Below are 27,713 nucleotides of genomic sequence, written 5' to 3'. Positions count from 1 at the left end.
AACAAAATGTATCACCTACACAGAAATGACAGATTGGCTGCAACTTTCCCAACAGCAAAAACCAAAGCAAAGAGACAGTGAAATAATACCTTCTAAGTGCCAAGAGAAAATAACAGTCATCCTAGAATTGTCCACCCAGCAAAACTATCTTCACTCATGAGAGTAAAATAAAAACAGTTTCAGGGAAACAGAAACAGAAGTTACGATTAGCAGACCCGAGCCAAAGAAACATTTACAAAATGCATTCTGGAAAGGAGAATAAATAGGTAAATATTAACAAACATCGTCCATAAAGATGACTTCTAATTTCCACATTTAATTCATGGAAATAAAACTGTTTAAAAGGACAAAATCAAAATAGCAAAAGACAATGGGATGAAAGTTGGGAGAAGAAATAAAGTTGAGTGGCTTCTACTCACTTGTAAGTGGGGGTTAAGCTATGGGTATCCAGAGGCATACAGAATGGTATTACGGACACTGGAGACTCAAAAGTGAGGAGGGGGGTGAGGTGTGAGAGGTAAAAAATTACTCATTGAGTACAATGTACACGATTTGAGTGACAGGCATACTAAAAGCCCAGACAATTCATCCATGTAACCAAAAACCTCTTGTACTCCTAAAGCTGTTGAAATAAAAAAAGAAAAAGAAATGATTACTTGGTTTGATTGGAGGGTTGAGATTCTAATGTTAGAATTTAGTAGATTTGCATGGTAAAATTTCAAGGGAAACTGCAAAATAACAGAAATAAATATGGCATAACTTCCAGACAAGTAGAAGAAAAAATGGAATAAGAAAGGAACCAAAATTTAAAGTTTTAATAGTCAAAAAGAGAAAAATAGGCATAGTAAAAATGGAATAAATAAGACACAAAAAGCAACAAATAGTATAAAGGAATACAGATGCATCCATCACCACAGTGAATGAAAAAGACTAAATTTACCAGATAATAGACCAATATTGTCACACGAGATATTTTTAAAGTTCAGCTATGCCATTCACAAAGGACACATTTAATAAACATAAGGAAAAGGAAATGTGGATGGTAAAAGATACATGAAACAAATATTAACCAAAAGAAAACTTTCTGCAGTCAGGGAAAACAGACTTTAATACAGACAGAGAGGACCACCGTATAATAACAAAATGACTGCTCTAGAAACTGAAGCAATTCTAAAAACCTGATATACATATACAGCGAAATTAATAGAACACACAGAGGAATTAAACTCATCATCAGAGTGGGAGATGGTCAAGATACCTCTTTTATTTATTGGCAAACAAAAAAGTCAAAATATAAAAAATTGGCAGGTTTGGTTTATTGGACATGTATAAAGTCTACATAACATTGAAATATTTACAAAATTGATTATGGGATAATAAGAGAAGTATCAAGATTTTCAAATATTCGATATCCTATGGACTAAGTTTTTCAATCACAATGCAATTAAATTGGAACTCAAAAACATTAGCTTAGAATTTTTAAATCTCATTTTAAAATACTCTGTGGAATAAAACATCATTAATAGAAATATTAAAGTATTTAGAACTGGATGATAATAAAAATACCATGGCTTATGGCATGCAGCGGAAAAGGTAACATAAGAGAAATGTAAAGACTCAAACACCTATTAACATAAGAGAAGAAAAACTGAAAATTAATGAGCTAACCACCCAACTTAAGAAATTAGAAAAAGAACAACAGAATACATACAAGAAAGTAAAAGAAAGATGACTATAAATATAGACATTAATAAAATAGTAAAGATATGACAGAGTTGATTAACAAAACCAAAAGAAACACAAATAAAATAACTGAACTTCTAACAAGATTGTTAGACAGCTACGGTTTTGATCGGTGTTACCAGTATTATTCTTCATGGTCCTCTCTACTAAGAATCTAGTGACTATAGCTGGGCGTGGTGGCTTATGCCTATATCTCAGCACTTTGGGAGGCGGAGATGGGCAGATTGCTTGAGCCCAGGAATTCAAAACCAGTCTGGGCACATGTTTATCTATATAACAAACCTGCATATCCTGCACATCCTGCACATGTATCTGTGAACTTAAAGTAAAAGTTGAAAAATTTTCTGAAAAATTAGCTGGGTGGGATGGCTTATGGCTGTAATCTCAGTGGCTCGGAAGGCTGAGTAGGGACTGCATTGAGCTACGTTTGCACCAGTGCACTCCAGCTTGGGTGACAGACTGTGACCTTGTCTCAAATATAAAAAAATTAAAATGAAAAGAAAGAGATTCACGATATTAAAAATAAAGAGGGATATAATAAGAGATCCAGCAGTGACCATAAAGATAATAGTGTACTATTAAAAAAAACTATATGCCAAAGAATGCATAAAGAAGCATAAGTTTAGAAGAAACATACATATTCTTTAAGAAAATAACCAACTCGGGCCGGGCGTGGTGGCTCACCCCTATAATCCCAGCACTTTGGGAGGCCGAGGCGGGTGGATCACGGGTCAAGAGATTGAGACCATCCTGGTCAACAAGGTGAAACCCTGTGTCTACTAAAAATACAAAAATTAGCTGGGCATGGTGGCGCATGCCTGTAATCTCAGCTACTCGGGAGGCTGAGGCAGGAGAATTGCTTGAACCCAGGAGGCGGAGGTTGCGGTGAGCCAGGATCACACCATTGCCCTCCAGCCTGGGTAACAATAGCAAAACTCCGTTTCAAATAATAATAATAATAATAATAACCAACTCCAAAAGAAATTACAAAGTCTAAATAGCTCACAACCATTAAAACAAGTGAATCGATTGTCTAATTTTCCCACAAAGAGAATCACTGGGCACAGATGATTTTACAGGTAAGTTCTACCAACTATTCATAGAGGGTATCATCTAATCTTATGGAAACTCTTTGAGAATCAGAAAAAAGAAGGGCCAGGCGCAGTGGCTCATACCTGTAATACCAGCACTTTGGGAGGCCGATACAACTGGATTACCTGAGCTCAGGAATTTGAGACCAGCCTGGGCAACATAGTGAGACCCCATCTCTACAAAAAATACAAAGATTAGCCAGGCATGACGGTGGGCACCTGTAATTTTAGCTACTCAGAAGGCCAAGGTAGGAGAATCACTTGAGCCCAGGTGGCAGAGGTTGCAGTGAACCAAGATTCCATGTACTGCACTCCAGCCTGAGCCACAGAGCCAGAAACTACTCCCGCCACCCCCCCCAAAAAAAGTTAAAAAAAAAAAGAAAAAGAATAATCCCCAACGTTTATATGAGTGCACTGTGCTTTGATACCAAATCTAAAAAAAATCCAACAAAGAAAAGTGATGGGAAAATCTCATTCATGAAAATACAGGCCACAATCCTACCCAAATATTAGCAAAGTGAATCCTGTAGCTTATGAAAAAAGATAATACTGTACAACATGACTAAGCTGGGTTTATTCCAAGAACACAAGGCTTAACTTTAGAAAATCTATCATTGTCATTCACCACATTCGCATATTAAAAGAACCAAAACAATATTGTTTTTCAATAGATGGAGAAAACACATATGGTGAAATTCAAAATACCTATTTATGATTTTTTAAATTAACTGGCTCAGATTAAAAAGACATTTCCTTAATCTGATAAAGGGATTCTACCAAAAACCTACAGTCAACATTATTTTTAATGATAAAACAGAGAAGGCTTTTAAAATCAGAAAGAAAAAAGAAAGGAGGCTGGGTGCGGTGGCACTTTGGGAGGCCAAGATGGGTGGATCGCTTGAGGCTAGGACTTCAAGACCAGCCTGGCCAAAAAGGTGATACCCTTTCCTTACTAAAAATACAAAAAAAAAAAAGTCAGCCATGATTGCTGGCACACACCTATAGTCCCAGCTACTTGGGAGGCTGAAGCAGGAGAATCACTTGAACCCAGGATGCAGAGGTTATAGTGAGTTGAGATTCTGCCACTGCACTCCAGCCTGGGCAAGAGAGTGAGACTCTGTCAAGAAAGAAGAAAGAAAAGAAAAGAGAGAGGGGAAGGAAAGAAATATCAAGAAAGAGAGAAAGAGAGACAGGGAAAGAGAGGACAGAAAGCGAGGAAGGAAGGAAGGAAGGTAGGAAGGAAGGAAGGAAGGAAGGGAGGGAGGGAGGGAGGGAGGGAGGGAGGGAGGGAGGGAGGGAGGGAGGGAGGGAAGGAGGGAGGGAGGGAAAGAAAAAGAGAGAAAGGAAATAAAAATGACAAGGTTTGGAAAGGGGGTAAAAACCCTTAAAACTCTCATTCAGAAATGATATGATTGCTGCAAAGATGATGTGATTTTATCCACAATCTTTAAAGTTTATATGTTATATTCATAAAAGCACTTTTTGTGATAGCCAAGAACTGGATGTTGCTCAATGTCCATCAGTGGTAGAATGGATAAATTGAGACACAGTCACACAGTGAAATTCTATAGAGCAAAGAGCATGGTCTACAACCATATTCAATCACATGGGTGAATCTCATAAATTTCATGTTGAGTGAAAGATGCCAGTCACAAAAGAGCACCCACTGTATGAATCAATTTATATAAAGTACAAACTCAGGCATAACTAATCTCTGCATGAAAATCTGGTTAATGGTTCCCCTTGAATGAGGGACTAATGGACAGAAGTGGTACAGGAATGTGGGGTGCAGTAGTGGGGTAAGTAAGGAATTTGGAGTCAAGCAATGTTTGGTTTAAATATCAGCTCTGCTGTTTACCAAGTGACTGACCTTTAACAAGGAACATCACCACTGTGAGACTCAGCTTTCTCAAATGGAAAATGAACATAATAATGTTGCTCAGCTCACTGGATTGGTGTGAGGCAAATGAGATAATGCATGTGGGACATCTGGCTCAGAAATTTCTTTAAAAAATGGCAGCTATGGTTGTTATTAATTTTCTTATTCCTCATGGTCCTCTCCATTAAGAATCTAGTGACTTGTAGCCATGAATGGTGGCTCACACTTCTAATCCCAGCACTTTGGGAAGCCAAAATGAATGAACTGCTGGAGCTCAGGAATTTGAGACCAGCTTGGGCAACACAGTGAAACCCCACGTCTACAAAAAAATACCAAAATTAGCTGAGTGTGGTGGTGTGTGCCTGTAGTCTTGGCTACTCTGAAGGCTGAATTTGGAGGATCATCTGAGCCAGGTAGGTCAAGACTGCAGTGAGATGTGATTGTGGAACTACTTTCCAACCTGGGCAACAGAATAAAATCCCGTCTTTAAAAAAAAAAAAAAGAGAGAGAGGGGAAGATCCAAGATGGCGGTTTAGGAGCAGCTCAGGATTGCAGCTCCCAGTGAAAGTGCAGAGGGTGAGTGGACGCCGCATTTCCAGGTGGATCTTTATTGCCCACAGACCAGGAGATTCCCAGGCAGAGGAGCCCCATGGGTCGCCAGTGCGGCTATTTTGGCCGGCATGGCCATTTTGCCGGTGCCCCGGTGGGGCAGTTCTCCATACAAAATACACTGGTCTGCTTGCCCTTTTAAGCTGAAGATTGGAGCTCCGGGAAGGCAGAGTCGCCCATTCATCTGATTAAACAGGGGACAGAAACAGGGAGCCAGGCCAAAAGATTCCCAGGCGGCGCCATTGTTTCAGCAGGCACAGCAGGTTGCCGCACAGGAAATCACACAGATCCCGGCGCCTTTTCAGCAGGCAACTGGAACACCTGGAAGAGAGACAACCATTCAACTTAAAAAAAAGGCTCCGAGGCAGGGAGCCAGGTGATCAGGCTCGCCGGGCCCCAACCCCCCACCACACACACACGCAAAAAAAAAAACAACAGCAATTGGAAATGCCCTGGGTTGAGAGTTTCATGGCAAGAACAGCTGAACCCAGGATGGTGCAGCTCTGTGGGGGAGGGGTATCCGCCATTACTGAGGCACTCCACTTCTACAGAGGTAGTCCGCCATTGCTGAGGAAGCCCACCGTTGCTGAGGCAACCCGCCACTACAGAGAGACTCCGACATTACAGAGGTGGGCCATCATCGCCGAGGCAGTTCTAACCACACCCATATAAACAGGACTGCAGGGAAGTTCACACGGCAGCAAGGTGGAGCCCACAGCAGCTCAGGAAAGCCTCTGCAGGTAGACAGTGACTAGGCTGCCTCCTTGCTGGGCAGGGCAGCCCTGAAAAAAAAGGCAGCCCTAACTCATAAATAAAGCCCTAACTCCCCGGGACAGAGCACCTGGGGAAAAAACAGGGGTTTATGAGTTCTGCAGCAGCAGACTTAAATTTACCTGCCCAGCAGCTCTCAACAACGGAGCTCACAGCTCAGCACTTGAGCTCCTATAAAGGACAAACAGTCTCCTCAAGCAGTTACCTGACCCCTGTATATCCAAAGACTCACCTCACAAAGGACTGATCAGACTGACATTTGGCGGGCATCATTCTGGGACAAAGATAGCAGAAGAAGAAACTGGTAGCAACCCTTACTGTTCTGCAGCTGCTGCAGGTGATCCCCAAGGAAGCAAGGCCTGGAGTGGACCTCAGCAGTCCTACAGCAGAGGGGCCAGACTTTTAGAAGGAAAACTAAGAAACAGAAATAACTTCATCATCAACAATCTAGATGTCCACTCAGAGACCCAATCTGAAAATCAGCAACTACACAGACGACAGGTGGATAAATCCACAAAGATGGGAAGAAACCAGCGCAAAAAGGAGGAAAACACCCGAAACCAGAACACCTCACCTCCTACAAGGGATCACAATGCCTCACCAGCAAGGGAACAAGGCTGGATGGAGAATGAGTGTGATGAAATGACAAATCAGACTTCAGAAGGTGGGTAATGAGAAACTTCTGTGAGTTAAAAGAACATGTTTTAACCGAATGCAAAGAAACTAAGAACCTGAAAAAAGATTTCACAAAATGCTAACGAGAATGGACAAATTAGAGAGGACTATAAGTGAATTGATGGAGCTGAAAACACAACAGGAGAACTTTGCAAAGTATGCACAAGTTTCAACAGCCAAATTGACCAAGCAGAAGAAAGGATATCAGAGGTCAAGGATTGACTCAATGAAATAAAACGAGAAGGCAAGATAAGAGAAAAAAACATAAAAAGAAATCAACAAAGTCTCCAAGAAATGTGGGACTATGTGAAGAGACCTAATGTACTTTTGATAGGTGTACCTGAATGTGATGAAGAGAATGAATCCAAGCTGGAAAATACTCTTCAGGATATTATCCAGGAAAACTTCCCCAACCTAGCAAGGCAGGCCAATATTCAAGTCCAGGAAATACAGAGAACACCACAAAGATATTCCTCAAGAAGAGCAATCCCAGGGCACATAATGGTCAGATTCACCAGGGTTGAAATAAAGGAGAAAATGCTAAGGGTAGCCAGAGAGAAAGGTCGGGTTACCCAAAAAGGGAAGCCCATCAGACTCACAGCGGATCTCTCAGCAGAAACCCTACAACCCAGAAGAGAGTGGGGGCCAATATTCAACATGCTTAAAGAAAAGAACTTTCAACCCATAATTTCATATCCAGCCAAACTAAGCTTCATAAGTGAAGGAAAAATAATTAAGTCGTTTGCAAACAAGCAAGTACTCAGAGATTTTGTCACCACCAGGCCTGCTTTACAAGACCTCCTGAAAGAGGCACTACACATAGAAAGGAACAACCAATACCAGCCACTCCAAAAACATACCAAATGATAAAAAGCATAAACAAAATGAAGAATCTGCATCAACTAATGGGCAAAACAGCCACCTAGCATCAAAATGGCAGTATCAAATTCACACATAACAATATTAACCCTAAATGTAAATGGACTAAATGCCCCGATCAAAAGACACAGACTGGCAAACTGGATAAAAAGCCAAAACCCATCAGTGTGCTGCATCCAGGAAACCCATCTCACCTGCAAGGATACACAAAGGCTCAAAATAAAGGGATGGAGGAAGATTTACCAAGCAAATGGAGAGCAAAATAAAGCAGGAGTTGCAATTCTCATCTCTGATAAAATAGACTTTAAGGCAACAAAGATCAAAAGAGACAAAGAAGGACATTACATAATGGTAAAAGGATCAATGCAACAAGAATAGCCAATGATTCTAAATATATACAGACCCAATACAGGAGCACCCAGATACATAAGGCAAGTTCTTAATGACTTACAAAGAGACTTAGACTCCCACACAATAATAGTGGGAGACTTTAACACTCCACTGTCAATATTAGACAGATCAACCAGACAGAAAATTAACAAGGATATCCAGGGCTTGAACTCAGACCTGGAACAAGCAAACCTGATAGACATCTACACAACTCTCCACCCCAAATCCACAGAATATACATTCTTCTCAGCACCACATCACACCTACTCTAAAATTGACCACATAATTGGAAGTAAATCACTCCTCAGCAAATGCAAAAGAACTGAAATTATAACAAACAGTCTCTCAGACCACAGTGCAATCAAGTTAGAACTCAGAATTCAGAAACTAACTCAGAACCACACAGCTTCATGGAAACTGAACAACTGGCTCTTGAATGTTGACTGGATAAATAATGAAATGAAGGCAGAAATAAAGGTGTTCTTCAAAACCAACAAGAATGAAGACACAACATACCAGAATCTCTGGGACACATTTAAAGCAGTATCTAGAGGAAAATATGTAGCAGTAAGTGCCCACATGAGAAGTAAGAAGACATCCAAAATTGACACCCTATCGTCAAAATTGAAAGAACTAGAGGAACAAGATCAAAAAAACTCAAAACCTAGCAGAAGACAAGAAATAACTAAGATCAGAACAGAACTGAAGGAGATAGAGACACAAAAAAACCCTTCAAAAAATTAATAAATCCAGGAACTGGTTTTTCGAAAAGATCAGCAAAATAGACCACTAGCCAGATTAATAAAAAAGAAAAGAGAGAATAACCAAATAGATGCAATAAAAAATGATAAAGGGGATATCACCACAGATGCCACAGAAATTCAAACCATCATCAGAGATTATTACAAACAACTCTATGCACATAAGCTAGTAAACCTGGAAGAAATGGGTAAATTCCTGGACACTTGCCTTCTCCCAAGCCTAAACCATGAAGAAGTTGAAACCCTGAATAGACCAATAACAAGTTCTGAAGTTGAGACAGCGATTAAGAGCCTACCACACAAAAAAAGCTCAGGTCCAGATGGGTTCACAGCTGAATTCTACCAGACACACAAAGAGGAGCTGGTACTATTCCTTCTGAAACTATTCCAAATATTCCAAAAAGAGGGAATCCTTCCCAAATCATTTTATGAGACCAACATCATCCTGATACCAAAACCCAGCAGAGACTCAACAAGAAAAAAAAACTTCAGGCCAATATCCATGATGAACATAGAAGCAAAAATCTTCAATAAAATACTGGCAAGCCGATTTGCAACAGCACATCAAAAAGCTTATCCACCATAATCAAGTAGGATTCATCCCGGGGAGGCAAGGCTGGTTCAACATACGCAAGTCTATAAACGTAATTCACCACATCAACAGAACCAAAAACAAAAACCACATGATTATCTCAATTGATGCAGAGAAGGCATTTGACAAAATTCAACAGCCCTTTATGCTAAAAATGCTCAATAAACTAGGTATTGATGGAATGTATCTCAAAATAATAAAAGCAATTTATGACAAAGCAATGGCCAATATCATACAGAATGGGCAAAAACTGGAAGCATTCTCTTTGAAATCTGGCACTAGACAAGGATGCCCTCTCTCACCACTCCTATTCAATATAGTACTGGAAGTTCTAGCCAGAGCAATCAGGCAGGAAAAAGAATTAAAGGGTATTCAAATAGGAAAGGAGGAAGCCAAATTGTCTATTTGCAGACGACATGGTTGTATATCTAGAGGACCCCATCGTCTCAGCCCAGGATCTCCTGGAACTGATAGGTAGCTTCAGCAAGGTCTCAGGATGCAGGATCAATGTGCAGAGATCACAGGCATTCCTATACACCAATAACAGACTTGAGGAGAGCCGAATCAGGAATGAACTGCCATTCACAATTGCTACAAGGAGAATAAAATACCTAGGAATACAACTAACAAGGAACGTAAAGGACCTCTTCATGGAGAACTACAAACCACTGCTCAACGAAATAAGAGAGGACACAAACAGATGGAGAAACATTCCATGTTCATGGTCGGGAAGAATCAATATCGTGAAAATGGCCATACTGCCCAAAGTAATTTACAGAGTCAATGCTATCCCCATCAAGCTACCAATGACCTTCTTCACAGAACTGGAAAAAACCACCTTAAACTTTATATGGAACCAAAAGAGAACCCGCATAGCCAAGTCCATTCTAAGCAAGGAGAACACAGTGGGAGGCATCACACTACCAGACTTCAAACTATACTACAAGGCTACGGTAATCAAGGCAGCATGGTACTGGTACCAAAACAGAGATATAGACCAATGGAACAGAGCAGAGGCCTCGGAGGCAACACAGCCTATTTACAACCATCTGATCTTTGACAAACCTGACAAAAACAAGCAATGGGGAAAGGACTCCCTGTTTAATAAATGGTGTTGAGAAAACTGGCTAGCTATGTGAAGAAACCAGAAACTGGACCCCTTTCTGACACCTTACACTAAAATTAACTCCAGATGGATTAAAGACTTAAACATAAGACCTAACACCATAAAAACCCTAGAAGAAAATCTAGGCAAAACCATTCAGGACATAGGAGTAGGCAAGTAATTCATGACCAAAACACCAAAAGTATTGGCAACAAAAGCCAAAATAGACAAATGGGACCTAATGAACTCCACAGCTTCTACATGGCAAAAGAAACAGCCACTAGAGTGAATCGGCAACCAACAGAATGGGAAAAAATTTTTGCAGTTTACCCATCTGACAAAGGGCTGATATCCAGAATTTACAAAGAACTAAAACAGATTTACAAGAAAAAAACAAACAAGCCCATTCAAAAATGGGCAAAGGATATGAACAGACACTTTACGAAAGAAGACATACATGAGGCCAACAATCATATGAAAAAATACTCATCATCACTGGTCATTAGAGAGATGCAAATCAAAACCACATTGAGATACCATCTCACGCCAATTAGAATGGTGATCATTAAAAAATCTGGAGACAACAGATGCTGGAGAGGATGTGGAGAAATAGGAACACTTTTACACTGCTGGTGGGAGTGTAAATTAGTTCAACCACTGTGGAGGACAGTGTGGCGATTCCTCAAGGACCTGGAAGTAGAGATTCCATTTGCCCTAGCAATCCCATTGCTGGGTATATATCCAAAGGATTGTAAGTCGTTCTACTATAAGGACACATGCACACAAATGTTCGTTGCAGCACTGCTTACAATAGCAAAGACCTGGAATCAACCCAAATGCCCATTGATGATAGACTGGACAGGGAAAATGTGGCACATCTACACCATGGAATATTATGCAGCTGTCAAAACACGATGAGTTCATGTCCTTTGTAGGGACATGGATGAACCTGGAGACCATCATTCTCAGCAAACTGACACAAGAGCAGAAAATGAAATACCGCATGTTCTCACTCATAGGTGGATGTTGAACAATGAGAACACATGGACACAGGGAGGGGAGCACTACACAGTGGGGTCTGTTGGCGGGAACAGGGGAGGGACAGGGGGGAGGGGAGTTGGGAAGAGATAGCATGGGGAGAAATGCCAGATATGGGGAAGGCAGCAAATCACACTGCCACATGTGTACCTATACAACTATTTACATGTTCTTCACATGTACCGCAAAACCTAAAATGCAATGGAAAGAAAAGAGAAAAAAAATGAATCTAGTGACTTGTGAGTAGAAAACAAAGGTAACAAGTAGAAAGCAACTCAGCAGATGGCTTCACATTTCAATGTGTTTCCTCCAAAGACACTTTGGGAACACTGCACACCCCAGATACGGCTTGTTCAGCATGCACTGATGTTGTCTTGCTTGTCATTGAAACTCCTGCCAAGGTCGCACGCACCAATGCCAAGTGGTAAGTTCAGCACAGGGAAGGGCAGAGGCCTCTAGAAACATTAAGTCAACTGCTGACTTTACTCTGCTTCCTGCAAATCTCAGAACCACCACAAGGGACCCTTCATTCTTATCTTTATGGTAAGAGCTGCTTGAATCTAGGGCATTTTGGTTTGGAGCTGAAAGAGGCTGTGGAATGCCCTCTCAGTCCATTAGGGACTAGTAAGGCAGCCTCCTGCACCTACCCTCACCCCGCCCACTGGGGCACAGGCATTTATCACGAAAAGAATGTAGCACCTCTTTCCACTCCCCCCTACCCCGCCCTGTCAGATTTCCTGGTTTTTTTCTAAACGCTTCTAAAACAGATTTTGGATTGTAGTGTTTTCCTCCAATGTTTCTCCAAAGTGTTTCTTGAATAATTATTTGTGCTTAGTGTTTGAAAAATAACCTTGCTCAAAAAGTAGAAATATAATGTACCTATTTGATATAACATACATTAATGGGAGCAGCCCCAAGCAAAGTAGATGAAGAGGGAACACAAGGAGGATCAACATTTGGGCTCCTGGAAGGGAACCCTAAGAAACATGATCAGCCAGACTTTAGCGAGTAGTGCTCACTGAGCCCCCTTCATTAGACAGGGCAGCTGGAGAGCACAACCAATTTGCACACAGGTGCACAGACACACGTGCGAGGGACATAGGAATGAGCAACTGGTCCAAGCATCCTACCAACGTGACTTCTGCTTCACCCCAACGTGAGTTTACGTAGTGTGGGAACTAGGAAATGCTCCTGTAGTTTGTGAAATAAAGCAAGAAAGGAGCATCCAGCGAGATGCACTTGGTAGAACGGCCACACAAACCCCAAAATAGAAACAGCCCCTTGTCAGCCCAGAGGGAAAGCAATCCTATTCCCTGCCCAGGATGAAGAAGACACCATCCAGAACATTAATCCTGCCACCCTTTAGTGCATCCAGAGCTTTCCAGCAGAAAAAGTCCTGGTAGAAGTGATGTTTGCACTTGAACAAAAAAGAATATGCTTTGAAACAGATGAGATCGAAGATCATAGATGTGAAGGGGCTTGGGAAAGTTAAAGGGTTTATATAAATGTAAGAGACCATTGTTATTACTGTTGTTTGCTTCGGAGATGCTGGAATATTTCTTTTCAATCAATGATCTTGACACCACAAGGCCAATTCTGTCAGGATGAGGAGAGCATTGATCCTGGAGCCAGAAGGGCCGGAGTCCAGTGCAGCTCTACCACTGATGAACCACCAACCAGCAGCAAGCCCCTTGCTTCTCTGGCCTTGAGGTCCCACCTCTGTAAATGGGCCCTAATCATGGGTTGATGGAATGTCACACAGATGAAAGTGTCCGATACTCAGGAAGCACTTAAAGCAGCTACTATTTACTGAGCTCTGTTTACTTCACTCTAAACGATGCCGGTGTTGTGTTTTCATTCTCTCACTAATCTTCACAAGAAATGACAAGATAAGAATTGCTGGTTTTCAGTTACAATGAAGACACAGACGTGCCAAGAGGTCAAGCAGACGGCCCTAAGTGACAGGATTTCAGAGCCCAGCACAAACCCAGTGATTCCAGTCCCCGGCTCTGTTCACGCGCTACCGTGTTTTTCTCAATAAATATTTGTTGAATCCTGAGTTGATTGTCCATCTTTTGATGGCAGGTACTGTTTGTTCTTCCTGAACTCTCATCCCAGAGCATCTGCTCCAGTACTCGCTGCCAATAAAATTTACAGAAATTGAAATGTTACAGCTCTGTGAAAAGGGCCCTGCTGGCCAGATCAGGGCTCTCTGACAGCTGTTTTGTGAGCTCAGTGTGACTCCCCGATCCAGGTGGGACGACTTCTGCACAAAGGGGCCTTGGAGGCCCTCACACAGGCAGCTTGCAAGGGCAACAGATCAGCTAATTGTGAAGAGGGAAGCTGACCTGACCTGTAAAGAGGGAAGCCCCTCCGGTACACTCCAGGTGGCCAGACAGGTGTCTGAGACATTGGGACACCATCCAGTCGTGCCACAGGAGTGCAACTTGAGCTTATCTCAAAGTGTCAGCAGAATAACTACAGAAGTAGCGTTTGAGAGCATGGCTATCCTGCTTTGTAAATCTTGGCTTGACGTAAAGACTATTGTAGAAAACACTGCACCACGAGCAACTTCCAGGTAAAAATGACTAAAGCGTAAACAATGAAAAATGCACCCAGCATTTCAGATTAAGGCTTCCTAACGCCATAGCTCTGCATTCTTAGAGACAGGTGCACTGGGCTTGATTTCATGTGATACTGAAATACAACGGAACTGTAATTTATGAAGCTCAAGTTATCTTTGAATCAATGATAAGTTAATACTGTTGTAAATTTTCTTTAGGATACCTTCTTCACATGCCAGAGATAATAATGTTCTGGTCTTCAGTTAGATGAAAGATGGGATTAAATAACTCCCTAGGGAGCCGATTGGTAGATTCAGTGAAGCTGCTTTTCTTGTGCAACCACATCGCCTCATGCTCTCTCCTCCTCTCTTTCCCATGCTTTCTCTTCCTATTTTCTTGGACACAAGTTTTTTTTTTTTTTAATTTTTTATTGGATTATAGGTTTTGGGGTACATGAGCAGAGCATGCAAGACAGTTGCGTAGGTACACACATGGCAGTGTGCTTTGCTTTTCTTCTCCCCTTCACCCACATTTGGCATTTCTCCCCAGGCTATCCCTCCCCACCTCCCCCTCCCACTGGCCCTCCCCTTTTCCCCCCAATAGACCCCACTGTTTAGTACTCCCCTTTCTGGGACACAAGTCTTTTTATGCATTTGTGACTCTATGCAAGTGCTTAGCTCAGAGTTGTTTCCTTTGAGGGTATATGTGGTACTGGAGGAGAAGGACTGCTACGGTGCCATGCAAAACCCAAGGAAGGACCCATGAATGAGCAGGACACAACCAAATTGTGTTGACAAGCATGGGATGCTGGCAGACAGAGCCACTTACCAATTTGGCAGCATGCTCTGAATCAAACCCAAGTCCTGCCTCTATTTTGATTAGTTAAAAATTTCAAGGACTGTTTGCCAGGCCAAAGCACAATATGGATCAGAATTCATGCCCCATGGTGTCTCCAGCCTCTGGCATGAAATGCCTCTCAATTTTAGTTGCCTTTGGTCTCAGCCTGCTCACATAGATCATAGACTCCTGAAAAGTTGCCCCTGGAATTAGGCAGGTGAGGTCCCCATCTTCACTAACTGGGCAGTGGGTGCAGCCATCATGACTGACATGCTCTGCCTCTTTCCTACTCCCATCGTCCTGAAAGTAAGAGTGGCTGGCATGGCTGGAGTGAGATCCCAATGTCCCTGTTCCCCTGCACTGCCACTGCTACTGGTCTCTGATGATCTATACTACAAAGTGCTGTGTTTCCAGAGTACATATAATGAACATCCCTGTCCCCCACAGTGAGTCCTACTTCGTCATAGGGACACACACACCTGCTGCTCATATGCTTAGACTCCTAGTCTTTCATGCCAGACAGTGTCTTCAATCTTCACCTGCTGCCATCTCAACCCTCCCCTGGTCCAGAAACCCAGCACAAATTCCCCTCAGCCACACTCAGGGCTCCGGTGCAATTCACATCTTGCAAACTGACTCCTCTCACCAGCCCACCAGCTCACCAGACAGGCCTGGGCAACTTTACTCTCACTGACGGATCAAGGAAAAATGCTCACACCAGGATTAATTGTATACTGACAGTTTTGGTTTTTTTTTATATGAGGGAATAAATTAGTAAATAAATAAATGAATAAACAAGATAGCTTTTCCAGTACAAAGTCAACAAATACATGTAAAACAAATAATATTGAAAAAAAAACAACAACACAGCATCTGGCAACCATCATCATCATCATAGATTCCAGCCAGAACCATCAATGGACACTAAAACTAGTGGGTACACATTTGTAATCTCAAAGTATCTTCCCACAAGATGCTTGTTAATTACAGAATAACTTTAGGAAGTAAAATAACATTATTATTTTACAAAGTAATACTACTATGGAGAAACTTGGCAGATACTACCTGTCGACAAAAAAAGAGTCAAACTCTGTAAAATATTTGAAGAGATTTATTCTGAGCCAAGATTTATTCTATGACCATGGCCCATGACACAGCCCTCAGGAGGTCCTGAGAACAGGTGCCCAAGGTGGTCAGGGCATAACTTGGTTTTATATATTTTAGGGAGGCATGAGACATCAATCAAATACATTTAAGAAATACATTGGTTTGGTTTTGAAAGGCGGGACAACTCAAAGTGCGGAGGGGGTTGGGGAGGGCTTCCAGGCTATAGGTAAATTTAAACATTTTCTGGTTGACAATTGGTTGAGTTTATCTGAAGACCTGGGATTAATGGAAAGGAATGTTCAGGTTAAGACAAAGGATTGTGGGGACCAAGTTTTATTACGCAGAGGAATCTCTCAGCAGACTTCAGAGAGAGAGAGAGAGAGAGAGAGAGGGAGAGAGAGCAGTTGTAAAATACTTCTTTTCAGACCTAAAAGGGTTCCTGGTTCTTAGTTGATTATCTCCTGGATCTGGAAAGAAAGGAAGGAAAACAAAGAGGGAAGGGGATGCTCTATAGAATGTGGAGACTTTGCCAGGCAATTTCAAGGCATGGCAAGGAAATATATTTTGGAGTTAAACATTTTCTTCCTTGTCTCATAATGTTATGCCAGAGTCAGATTGAGAAACAAGTCACAATATACAGGGTCAAATAAAACCCGTATGATGAGAACCCATGGTTTGCAGGACATGACTCCCAGACCCTTTAGATAGGAATTTGGGTAAGATAAAAAAAATCAGAGCTTAGTCTTCATATCTTAACCAAAGGATCAAAGTCAACATCACTAGTAATGACACAAGGGTTCAGCAGGTGCTGCCTGATAAGCTGCACCGAGAGGAACTCGACACACTCCTGCAGCATTGCCACCCACAGCACACAACCCTCCTGCAGCATTGCCACCCACAGCACACAACCCTCCTGCAGCATTGCCACCCACAGCACACAACCCTCCTGCAGCATTGCCACCCACAGCACACAACCCTCCTGCAGCATTGCCACCCACAGCACACAACCCAGCGCAATCACCAGGAAACGCTGAACAAACCCCAATTAAGGGACACTCTATGAAATGACTGGCTGGTACTATGAAGAAAAGTCAGCATCAGGAATATGAAGAGGCTCAAGAACAATTCCATATTAAAGGACACTAAAGAGACGCAACAGTTGAATACGTAGTCCTGGGTTTTCTTTGCCTATAAAGGAAATTCTCAGAAAAAAAAATGAGGACATTTGAAGAAGTTCCATAGATTGGAAAATAGTATTGCAGCGATCTTATCAGTCGTTACATCAATAATCAATAGATATGGTGAGAGGAAAAGGGATAAGACAAACGTAGTAAAATGTTAACATTTGAGGCATTTGAGTAAAATGTTTTTTACTATCTTTGTAACTTCTCTGTAATTTGAAAATTATGTCTAAACTAATTTTTTAAATAAAATAATCTGGGCTATTCTTTGAGTTATCTAAAGACATGTGTATCTGTTGCTAAACCAGGGTTGAGGGCTGGGAACGTTTGCTACTTTTGAAACAATGGCCAAGTCTGGTCTTCTTCTTGGATATGAAAGCACAGCTGGCTTCTGAGACCTTTGTGAACCAAGCATCGCCATGTGACTGGAATGTGAGCCAGTTCTCAACCTTCTGTGGCTGTTTCAAAATAGCTTAGGAAAAATTGGTGATGATCGGGAATGGTGGGGAGGAGTGGCTGCATTTCTCAAAGCACACATGCCCTATACACCCCTGCCCAGTTTCCCCAAAGGATCTTCTTGGCTTCTCAGAGGGAGAAATTAGAAAGTCAAGGACCATGATGGCTGAACCAGAGACTCAAGCCTTAGGAGCTGACTTGTAATGGCCCTAAAAATAATTCACAAGTAGCCCAAAGCTACTGACTCATCAGACACCCTGAGGGCTCTCTTGCTGGCATCAGGAAACTCTAAGAAATCTAATTAAACTTCTATTCAACCCCCTTTCTGAGAGCACAGACTAGTGGAGAGCAAGTGACAATGGTCTGGTTCAGCTTGGATGTCTCCTGAAGGTCAGGGGAGGGAGTGGGGGTGGCGGGGAACAGCCTCTGATCCCAGTGAGGGAGCATGGGAAGACTCTGCAATCCTGGGTCCCAGGAACGACAGGCTCCTCATTCCACTTCATGTCAGTCGCAAAGTGCTCCAGGTCCATGCATTTCTCTGAGCCTGCTCAGTGACTGGTGAATCAAATAAATAAAATCAAGAATCAAATAAATAAAATCAAGGCAATATTTAATATCCATTGAATACCTATTTTGTGCCTGGCACTGTGCTAACCACTCTAATAGACAATCTCACTTAATCCTATGTAAAAGGTGATATTAGTCCCATTTTAGAGTGCAGGGTACTAAAGCTAAGAGAAGCAAAGCAATTTACCAAGTCTCCTTTGAGAGAGCAGAGGAGCAACTAAGTTTACCATTAAACAGGGAAGCAAGTATAAATAACCACATAAAATATGAAATAGCAACGAAAGAGGCATCTTAGAAAAGGCTTTCTTCATGAACTTTTCATCAATGACCTCATCCAATCTCAAGCCTCTAGACATCTCCTCCATGAGGGGATCCTAAGAATTCTAGCTCTTGATCCGGCCTCTCTTTTGAGCTACATAGACTCCTTATTATTAGCTGTGGGCCTGACTTTTCCTCCAGGCAGCTCTGTCTGGAGCTCACACTCAGCCTGGCCAAAACTGAGCTCATGTCATTTCTTTCTTCTTCCCACACAAACACCACATTCGATGTTTCTATTTCTGGCCCAGTGACACTATTCTCCTAAGGACTAAGGTTTGAAATCTTGAGATTTCTCATCCCGGTTCCATTATATGCTGCCTAATATACTTTTTTTTCTCCTTTTTCTTCCTTTCCTGTGCCTGCCCCATTCTACCACCACCCCACACCTACTCCACCTGCCCGCATATCTATCTAAGGAAATTTGGGTTCTCTTAGCAGAGGATGATGACATAAATCCTTCTTTATCCATCCGTCAGGGCACGTGCTATAAAACTGACCCAGAATAATATTTTGAAAGTTGATCAATCAGAGAAGGAAAAGGTCAAATCCTAGACACTCTCTTTGTGTAGATCTGATTTTAATGGTTCACACGAATACTTTTATTTCCAAAAGAAATGAGATGGAGGATACTCAGAATTTTTCAAAATAGCATTTCTTTAGAATCTACCATAAGCTGAGTCTTGTGCTAGTTGTTTTCACACATATTATCTATTTAATTCTTATAAAAACTTTGCAAGACAGGGAGTCAAAAACTTGCTATAGACAAGTTCAAAACCAAGCTCATTTTGACAAGCTAAACAACATGCTCAAATCACACAGCTGGTAACTTCTTCACTTCTCCTTTTGCAATCTGTCCCTAAGTGATTTCCTCCAGATTTAAAACCCATCCATAAACTTCCCAGGTTTGTTCTACAGCTCTGTGTTCCAGACTCTACATAAGCACCTCCTCATGTCTCCACTTAGAGGGCTGATCCACCCAGATGAATTTACATGTCCAAAACGTGAGCCTTGATTGTTTCCTTCCTCACTGAAATAGGTCCTTCCTTTTCTCCATATTTCCCACCCAGTTAGTGATATCATCATTGCTTGGGCCAAAAACCTAGAAGTCATCCTTGGTTTGCCTCCTTCCTCCTCCATGCACACTTAGTCCATTTGGCAAGGCTTTGGGGCTCTATTTCCAAAGCGGGACTTTTGCCCAAATACCTCTCTCCATCTCCACAGCCAAAACCCTAGACCAAACCCCTACTGTCTCTGGGTTATTTGACTCCAGTGGTCTTCCAGCCCTGCCTGCCTCCACTCCTGCCACCCACCTTCCCGCTCCATAGCACGTCCTCCCCTCAGCGGTGTGACTGATCGCTTGACAGCAGAGTTTAGGTCATGTCGCTCTCCTGCCTAAAGCCCTCCGTGACTTCCCATCACCATGGCCTCCAAGGCCTGCCGAATTTCCTGCCTCATCTGTATCCCTCCCTCCTCGGCCTTCTAACCCCCGGCAACTGCTGATCTTTTTGGAAGCTGCTGAGTCAGATCAATTTGCCTTTTCCACAATGTCATACAGTTGGAATCATGCAGTGTGTAGCCTTTGCAGATTGGCCTCTTTCACTTAGTAATATGCATTTAAGGGTCCTCCCTGTCCTTTCATGGCTTAATAGCAAGTTCCTTTATTCCACCCTTTGCAGCCAGTTTGATTCCAGGTAAGATAAGCTAAGGTGGGTAGTGGTGAAAAAGCAGGGGTCCGAGGTCTGCTACAGTGCTTCACAGCCAGTCCCACCTTGAATGATCCATGCTTCCATGGCAGGGTGGATATTGTGGCATGGATCCAAACCCCTGATTTCACTCTGCAGTAGATCCTACTGTCAGCCTTCTCAAGAGGTATTCCCTTCGTCCTAAGATGCCAAATTTTATCCAAGGGTAAAATTTATCTCCTTTGCTCAGCTTACCATGTCCTTTGGGGGAGGCGCATTCCCAATCCCAAAGGTCCATACTAGTCTAAGCCAATCATAGTGGTCCCATTTCCCTTGCCTGTGACTGGCTTAGCCATACCCATGGCTTGCATCTCTGGCCAAGACATATAATGGGAAATCTGAGGGGCTTCTGTGAAACATTCCTTCACTTGCCCAAAAAAGACACAAGGAAGGACAGTTTCTCTTCTTCCACAGAAATAGTGTGTCACCGTGTCTGGGTGTGACACATGGAACTAAAGCAGTCATCTTGACCTCAGAACAAAGCTCACCCGCTGAAGAGGGCACAGCAGAAGAAAGAAAAGGAACTTGAGCTTTGGTGGCATATTAAGACACTGAGTTAGCCAGTCCCTGAAGCCCCTACCTCAAGGCTTTTGTTTTTTTAATGTGAGAGAACATATTGGGTTTCTTGTCCAAACCATTCTAAGCCAGAGTTTCTATTCTTGCAACGAAAAGCAGCCTTGAGAAGACATGTCCCGTTGAAGCTTCATCAATCCACTTCTTGGCTTAGCTTCAGCCTGGTATTAGTCACTCTCAAAAGGTGCTCCAAGTCAAATTGTTGCTGCCTTTAGCAAGAAGGTGATCTGCATTTGGATTTCCTTGGTCTTGAACTGTTCTCACTAAATGGAATCCTTCCAGATAGAGAAAGGCCAGATGCAATGAATAACAATTTTGACACATATATTGCACTTCGCATTTTACAGAACTTTCGATCTTTCCTTCAATAAACACTTCTTAAGCACCGACTGTCGGCCAAGCACAGGTGAGAATGATGCAGTGATGAACAAGACATACAAGGTCACTGTCTTAATGAAGCTCATAAGGAAACAAGTACAAGACTGTGGTGAATGACAGGAAGGAAATAAATAGAACAAAGAAAGCGTAAATAAGCAACGGGGGTGAGGTGAATTCTTTAAATTAGGTGCCCAGGGAAAGCCTGTCTGAGAAGGGAATGTGTATTTTTTTGGTATAATTAAAAATGTTTTATTGTTGCAAAGTATACATAACATAAAATGTATCACTGTAACCATTTCTAAGGGTACAGTTCGTGACATCACGTACATTCACATTATTGGGCAAGCATCATCACCATGCATTTCCAGAACTACATCATCCCAAACTGAAAATCAACAAACAGTACCTCCCCATTTTCCCCTCCTTCTAGATCCAGAAACCACAGTTCTCCTTTTTCTCTATCAATTTGACTTCCTTAGATATCTCATATAAGTGGAATTATACAGCACTTGTCTTTTTGTGACTTGCTTCTTTCATTTAACATAACGCCCTCAATGTGTTCATCCATGTTGTAGCATGTGTCAGAATTCGCTTCCTTTCTAAGGCAGAATAATATTCCATTGTATGTTTATACTACATTTTAAAAAATCCAGGTGTCTGTCAATGGACATTTGGGTTTGAGGAAGTGACATGTGAAATGCGGGTAAAGGATGAGAAGACCCAACCACAGGAACCGCTGAGGGAGGGGTTTCTTGGCAGATGGAAAGATAAAGGCCTGGCTGACTCCTAAGCTTTCCTTAAGACCCAATGCCAATGCCAGCACATTACGTTTCAAAGTCTTCTCTCAGTTTCCTGAGCAATTTGTCACTTTCTGCCTATGCTTCCAGGAGACATTACCTGTATTTATCCCATTGCACTGTTGTCTCCCCTACCAGGCTATGGTTGTGTCTTAGCTGTTTTGTGTTGCTGTGACAGAATGCCAGACACTGAGTAATTTATAAGCAATAGAAGTTGATTTGGCTTATGATTCTGGAGTCTGGGAAGTCCAAGAGCATGGCACAGCCTCCTGTGAGGACCTTTGTGCTGTATCATCCCATGGCAGAAGGCAAAAGGGCAAGATAGGGTGAGAGCAAGGGAGCAAGAGGAGGCTGAAGGTGCTCTTATAACAAGCCCAGTCTCTTGGTAACTGACCCACTCCGTCAATGACAATGTTCATCCATTCGTGAGGGCATAGCGCTCATGACCTAATCATCTCTTATTAAGTCTCACCTATCAACACTGTTGCATTAAGGATTGAGTTCCCAACATATGAGCTTCAGGAGATACAATCAAACCATAGCAAGTTCCATCACCCTTCCCTAACCAACCTTTTTCTAACAGGTGCAAACAAACTACAAAACTGGTGAATTAGAGCTGCCAAGAAACTGCAAAAATGATGGATTGGAGTTTCTCTTTACCCTTAGTCCCATAAGGCAGAAGAGATAAAGAACAAGGTGGAATACCAAATGTGGGCAGCAAAGGAAAATAAGCAAAGGGCCTTCATCATCTGCTAGTTAAGCCCTGAATTTAGAACCATAGCTTCTGGGAGCTGGAAGGGATATTTAGGGATACTGAAGATCACCTAATACAATGCATTTGCTTGGTCCTGATGTGAAATGTTTTATGCAAGCCTCTGGAATGGATGTGATTGGTTGGAAGCAGAGAAGTTTCTCAGCAGTCCTGGGAGGTGCTTAAAGTGAGTTTTCAATGCCCCTTTATATCCTCCCAAGGCCCCCCAATAGCTGAACCCCTTTATATTACTCCAGGATTGAATGGCAGGCTGATGGGACAAAGGAATCCTTGTAGAGCCCCACTACTCATACCAGCAAGTGCTACAAACAGTCCCTGATAGACATGATTTACTCTGGGCCTTTGCTGGGAAGGAGGGAGGAGAACACAGCTGTAAACACCACTGACCCAGAGATGATGGATCCCAGAAAGTGGGGCAGACTTGATCTTTCCGCAGAGGACACCATTCTGAAAGCTGAAATGGGCTGAGAAAGGGTAGCTGTTGGTGCTGAGGCCTCTGGTGCATGCTGGTGGTAGGTGGGTGGACAGAACATCCCGGAAATGACCTGGCATAGCCCACTCTTGACTCATCCAAATGGGCCTGAAATTGCCAGGGCTGCCACTGTGCTTTGCATGAGTCTGCCCTCTGCAGCCCAAAATATCCTTCTCTGACTCTGTGCCATGAGCTGATCAACAGTCTCTCTTGGAATAATTCCCAGGCCCCTCAATCTTTTTCACAATCTACTTTCTTACTTTACATGGGGCACCCTTTAAATGGGGACAGGGTAATATAAAATAGTGCCAATGCTGGATTCTCAGAAAACAGCCAGGTATGAGATCTGTACTTATTAAGCCCTCACATAAAAATAGGAAGATACTTGCCTTTAATTTACAGTTCATCAATCCAAAAATTATCCAGAACCGACCGCGTGCTCAGAACTAAGCATTTTGGAGGAGAAAGTATAGCACGACATAATCCTAGCCCTTCACAGATTTATCAACTTCCTTGAAGTGACTAATATATGAAACAATGAGAAAAAAAAATCATTGCTATGGTATGTGGCCTTTGTGCATAACTTATGGGCTGCCATCCACCCCTGAGAGGGGCTTCCTTTCTATGGGATAGGGTTCCCCTGGAATATTTTTGCAAGTTAACTATGCACTGTTCTTCCAAATGTGGCATTCCTTCCAAATGCTCTAGCATATTGTTATATGAATAATTTTGATCCACAAGTGATACTCCATAATCCTTAGTACAAACACCAAGAAGGGACACTGTGTATAAACCCTTAGGGCTGGGAGAACATCTCAATGACAGCCTGTAATTTGAGCCTGGAAAGCCAAGATGCCAGTGCCCTACAAGTGCCAGCTCAGGCCACGTTTCCTCTTTCCGTCAAGGCTTCCTGGTGTGCTGGCTCTGGGTCTCTCCAAACAACTGTGTGTTGTGACTTCAGTAGGCATGATTGCCACTTGTTTTCCCGGGGCTGGATCTTGCAAACCTCACACCTTTGTTTCTGTGTTACGGAGAATGTCCTCTGGGTTTGTTCATCTGAGCTGACACCTCTTTGCAATGACCACATGCCATTTTCCTCTTCTTCCCTTTTTGCTTGAATCACAATTTTTAGGGGAAAAAAAAATAGAAGCAATTCCTCTCTGAGAAATTCTACACTTGGCTAGTTCCTGCCCCATGTGATGGGATCAAGCCAAGTCACCATGTTTGTCCAAAATGTTACAAGGACAAAGGAACCCAGAGGAGGGAGAGTCAGTGTGGGATAAAATGGGCTGAGATGGCTGCATGGAGGAGGCATGGATGCTAAAGGAGGGGAGGAGGACCCAGCAGGGTGAGGAACGGGGGCAGATCTGAGCAGGCCAGGTGGGGCCAGCTGAGGGTAACACACTGGGCCAGAGGGAAATGGGGTGACCAAGGGAGGTGAGTAAAGTCCCTTCAGCAGCTAAGAGTGATAGAATGGTTAATTTCATGTGTCAATTTGATTGGCCTAAGGGATGCCCAGACAGATGACAGATATTTCTAGGTGTTTCTGGGAGAGCTTAGCATTTGAACCAGTGGGCCCTGTGAAGGAGATTGCCCTTACCAATGTGAATGGGCACCATCCTATCCATTGAGGGCCTGAATAGAACAAGTAGTGGAGGAAGGGAAAATTGTGTCTCCCTTTCCTGGAGCTGGGATATCCAACTTCTCCTACACCCAGACATCAGAGATCCTGGTTCTGGGACCCTTGGACTCCAGGATTTATGCCAGCAACCCCATCTGTACCTCTTCCCCTCCCTGGTTCTCAGGCCTTTGGCCTCAGAATGAATTACACCACTGGTTTTCCTGGGCTTTCAGTTGGCAAATGGCATTTGACTTCCATAATCATGTGAGCCAATTCCCATAACATGTCTACCCTTATAGATAGCTATATATATCCTGTTGGTTCTGCTTCTCTGCAGAGCCCTGGCTAATATGAGTGAACACCTACTATGTGCAGGCACTGAGCTGGGGTCTGAGAACACAGTGGGAGACAAGTTGGACAAGTCTTTCTGTTCATTATACCAAAATGTAATGCAGCACCCATCCTGGTGGGCATTACACGCAACAAATGAAACAGTAAGTACATTGTACGGTATTCAGAACCTGATAAGTGCTGTGAAGGCGAAGAAAGCAGGGGAGATGAAAGGGTGGCCTGGAGAGGACAAGAAGTACCAAACGCAAATGTAACAGTTATGCTTACATAAATATCTGTGGTTACATGAGAAATATAATGGTTCTATTTCTCAGGCCAACTGAGAAAGTGGCATTGAGCAAAGATTTGAATGAGTTGATGGAGTGTGCTCTCTTAAGACCCAAAGGAGGAATGATCCAGGTGGATGAACTAGCAAGGGCAAAGGCCCTGAGGAAGGACCGAAATCTGCGTATCTTCAGAAGCACCGGAGCGAAACAAGCAAGGGGAGACCGGTTGATTAAGTTGAAGAAGTAACGGGGAGACACTGTATGTGGCCAGACAGGCCATTGAAAGGACTTTCTGGCTGGGTGTGGTAGCTCATACCTGTAATCCCAGCACTTTGGGAGACCAAGCGGGGGCAGATCACATAAGGTCAGGAGTTCGAGACCAGCCTGGCTCACTGGTGAAACCCTGTCTCTACTAAAAATTCAAAAATTAGCCAGGTGTGGTGGCTCATGCCTGCAATCCCAGCTACTCAGGAGGCTGAGGCAGGAGAATCACTTGAACTCGGGAGGCAGGGGTTGCAGTAAGCCAAGCCTGCACCACTGCACTCCAGCCTGGGTGACAGAGCAAGATGCCATCTCAAAAAATAATAAAATAAAAAGAAAGGACTTTTTTTGCCTTTTACTCTGAGTGACATGAGGAGAGCTTTAGCAGGCTCTTTCTGGCTACTGGGCTGGCACTAGGGAGGCAGCAGGAAACCAGGTCAGGAAAGAATGTAAGAACCAGGTAAATGCACATGATGGCAGTACCAGCAGGGTGGCTACGAAGCTGAGAAGTAGGGGAGGCTGAGCGTGTTTTTAAGGTGGCCTCAACAGGTTGACAGTTGCCTAGGATACAGCCTGGGATGTAAGAGAAAGAAAGCACTCAAGGAAGACTCTAGCATTTCTGGCCTGAATAGCTGGAAGAAAGGAGGTTGCATTAAGGGAGGTGGTTAGATGGTGGGTTGGGAGGAGGACTTGGCAAGGAAGGTGGTGTTTCAAGTGTAAAAATTCTGGGGTTTGCCCTGTGGGCAACAGAAAAGATTTAGACTCCTGAACAGATGAATTTGTTTTCATGATTACATTAGTGTTGTAGAAAGACAAAACTGGCCTTTATACAAGAGAAACGGCAGCAGACAGAGAAACACAATAAAAAGACAGGCTTGGAAACTCTGTCTTCATCTAGGCATCAAGTGGTAGCTATGGGAATGGAAACTGGAAAAATGTAACCATAATGCAAACGTGCAATGGAGTCACATTTGGGATTTAGTAAAAACATATTCAACCCTCCTGTATCCCCCCGGAAGTCCTATGGCCTCCCTGGCATCTCTCTGTTTGCAAAGGCTTATGCTTGCACAGCCTTTTCTCATGCTGTTTGTTTGAACTCATGCTCTCACTCTGTCTCACTTCTTGTTTGTTTGTTTATTTGTTTGTTTGAAATGGAGTCTCACTGTGTCGCCCAGGCCGGAGCACAATGGCAACCTCCACCTTCTGGGTTCAAGCAATTCTCCCACCTCAGCCTCCCAAGTAGCCGGGATCACAGGTGTACACCACCACACTTGGCTAATTTTTTTTATTTTTTGGTAGAGACAGGGTTTCACCATGTTGGCCAGGCTGTTCTCGAACCCCTGACCTTGAATGATCTGCCCACCTTTGCTTCCCAAAGTGCTGGGATTACAGACATGAGCCACCACGCCTGGCTTCTGCCTCACTTCTTGGAGCTGGTTCCTTCTCTCTGACTCAAGTAGAACAATCCCAGAAGTTGGCTTGGCCACTTCCACATGTCTACCACTGGCTAGAACTGGGGCAAAAGTTCGTCTTTAGTTGCAAAGGGGACTTGGATTTGCCATCTTTCTTCTGGGAAGTCCTGTGCCCAGTCAAATTTGGGAATTTTTTTTTAACAGAGAAATGGGTACTGGGGACAAGGCCCCCTCCTTTGAGCTATCTCACCTCTCAGGACTTTCACTCCCCAGCCTACTCCAGCCAGAGTAGGAGTAGGGCCTTGTTTTCCAACCAGACACACTCTTTTAAAAATAAAACATAATAATAATTTTAACTAATTTATTAATTTTAGTTTTTTTTACTGTTCCTGTGGAGCAGGGCTACCCTACAGGCAGCGTGCCCAGAGTAGCCCAGGCATACCTTAAATTGAACTTCTAAACAACACTGTTCTCTCTCTGAGAAGGGCTCTATGCCAGCCCCGTA

The 27,713-nt window shown here is 43.0% G+C and overlaps 1 long non-coding RNA gene across 3 annotated transcripts in view; it reads right to left on the bottom strand.

Annotated features, from left to right (window-relative positions):
• Positions 1 to 4,261: 4,261 nt before the first annotated feature.
• Positions 4,262 to 27,713, bottom strand: part of LOC118149467 (uncharacterized) — a 128,651-nt gene continuing 105,199 nt past the window's right edge. For all 3 annotated transcript variants that reach the window (XR_008477883.2, XR_008477882.2, XR_008477884.2), the window contains one exon: positions 4,262 to 5,643. This is a non-coding gene — a long non-coding RNA (uncharacterized LOC118149467). The remainder of the gene's footprint in view (positions 5,644 to 27,713) is intronic.

This window comes from Callithrix jacchus, chromosome 19 (assembly GCF_049354715.1).
Source record: "Callithrix jacchus isolate 240 chromosome 19, calJac240_pri, whole genome shotgun sequence".
In the NCBI taxonomy this organism is placed as follows: domain Eukaryota; kingdom Metazoa; phylum Chordata; class Mammalia; order Primates; family Cebidae; genus Callithrix; species Callithrix jacchus.
Note: the sequence above shows the minus strand (reverse complement) of the source record. Positions and strands in the feature narration are given on the sequence as shown.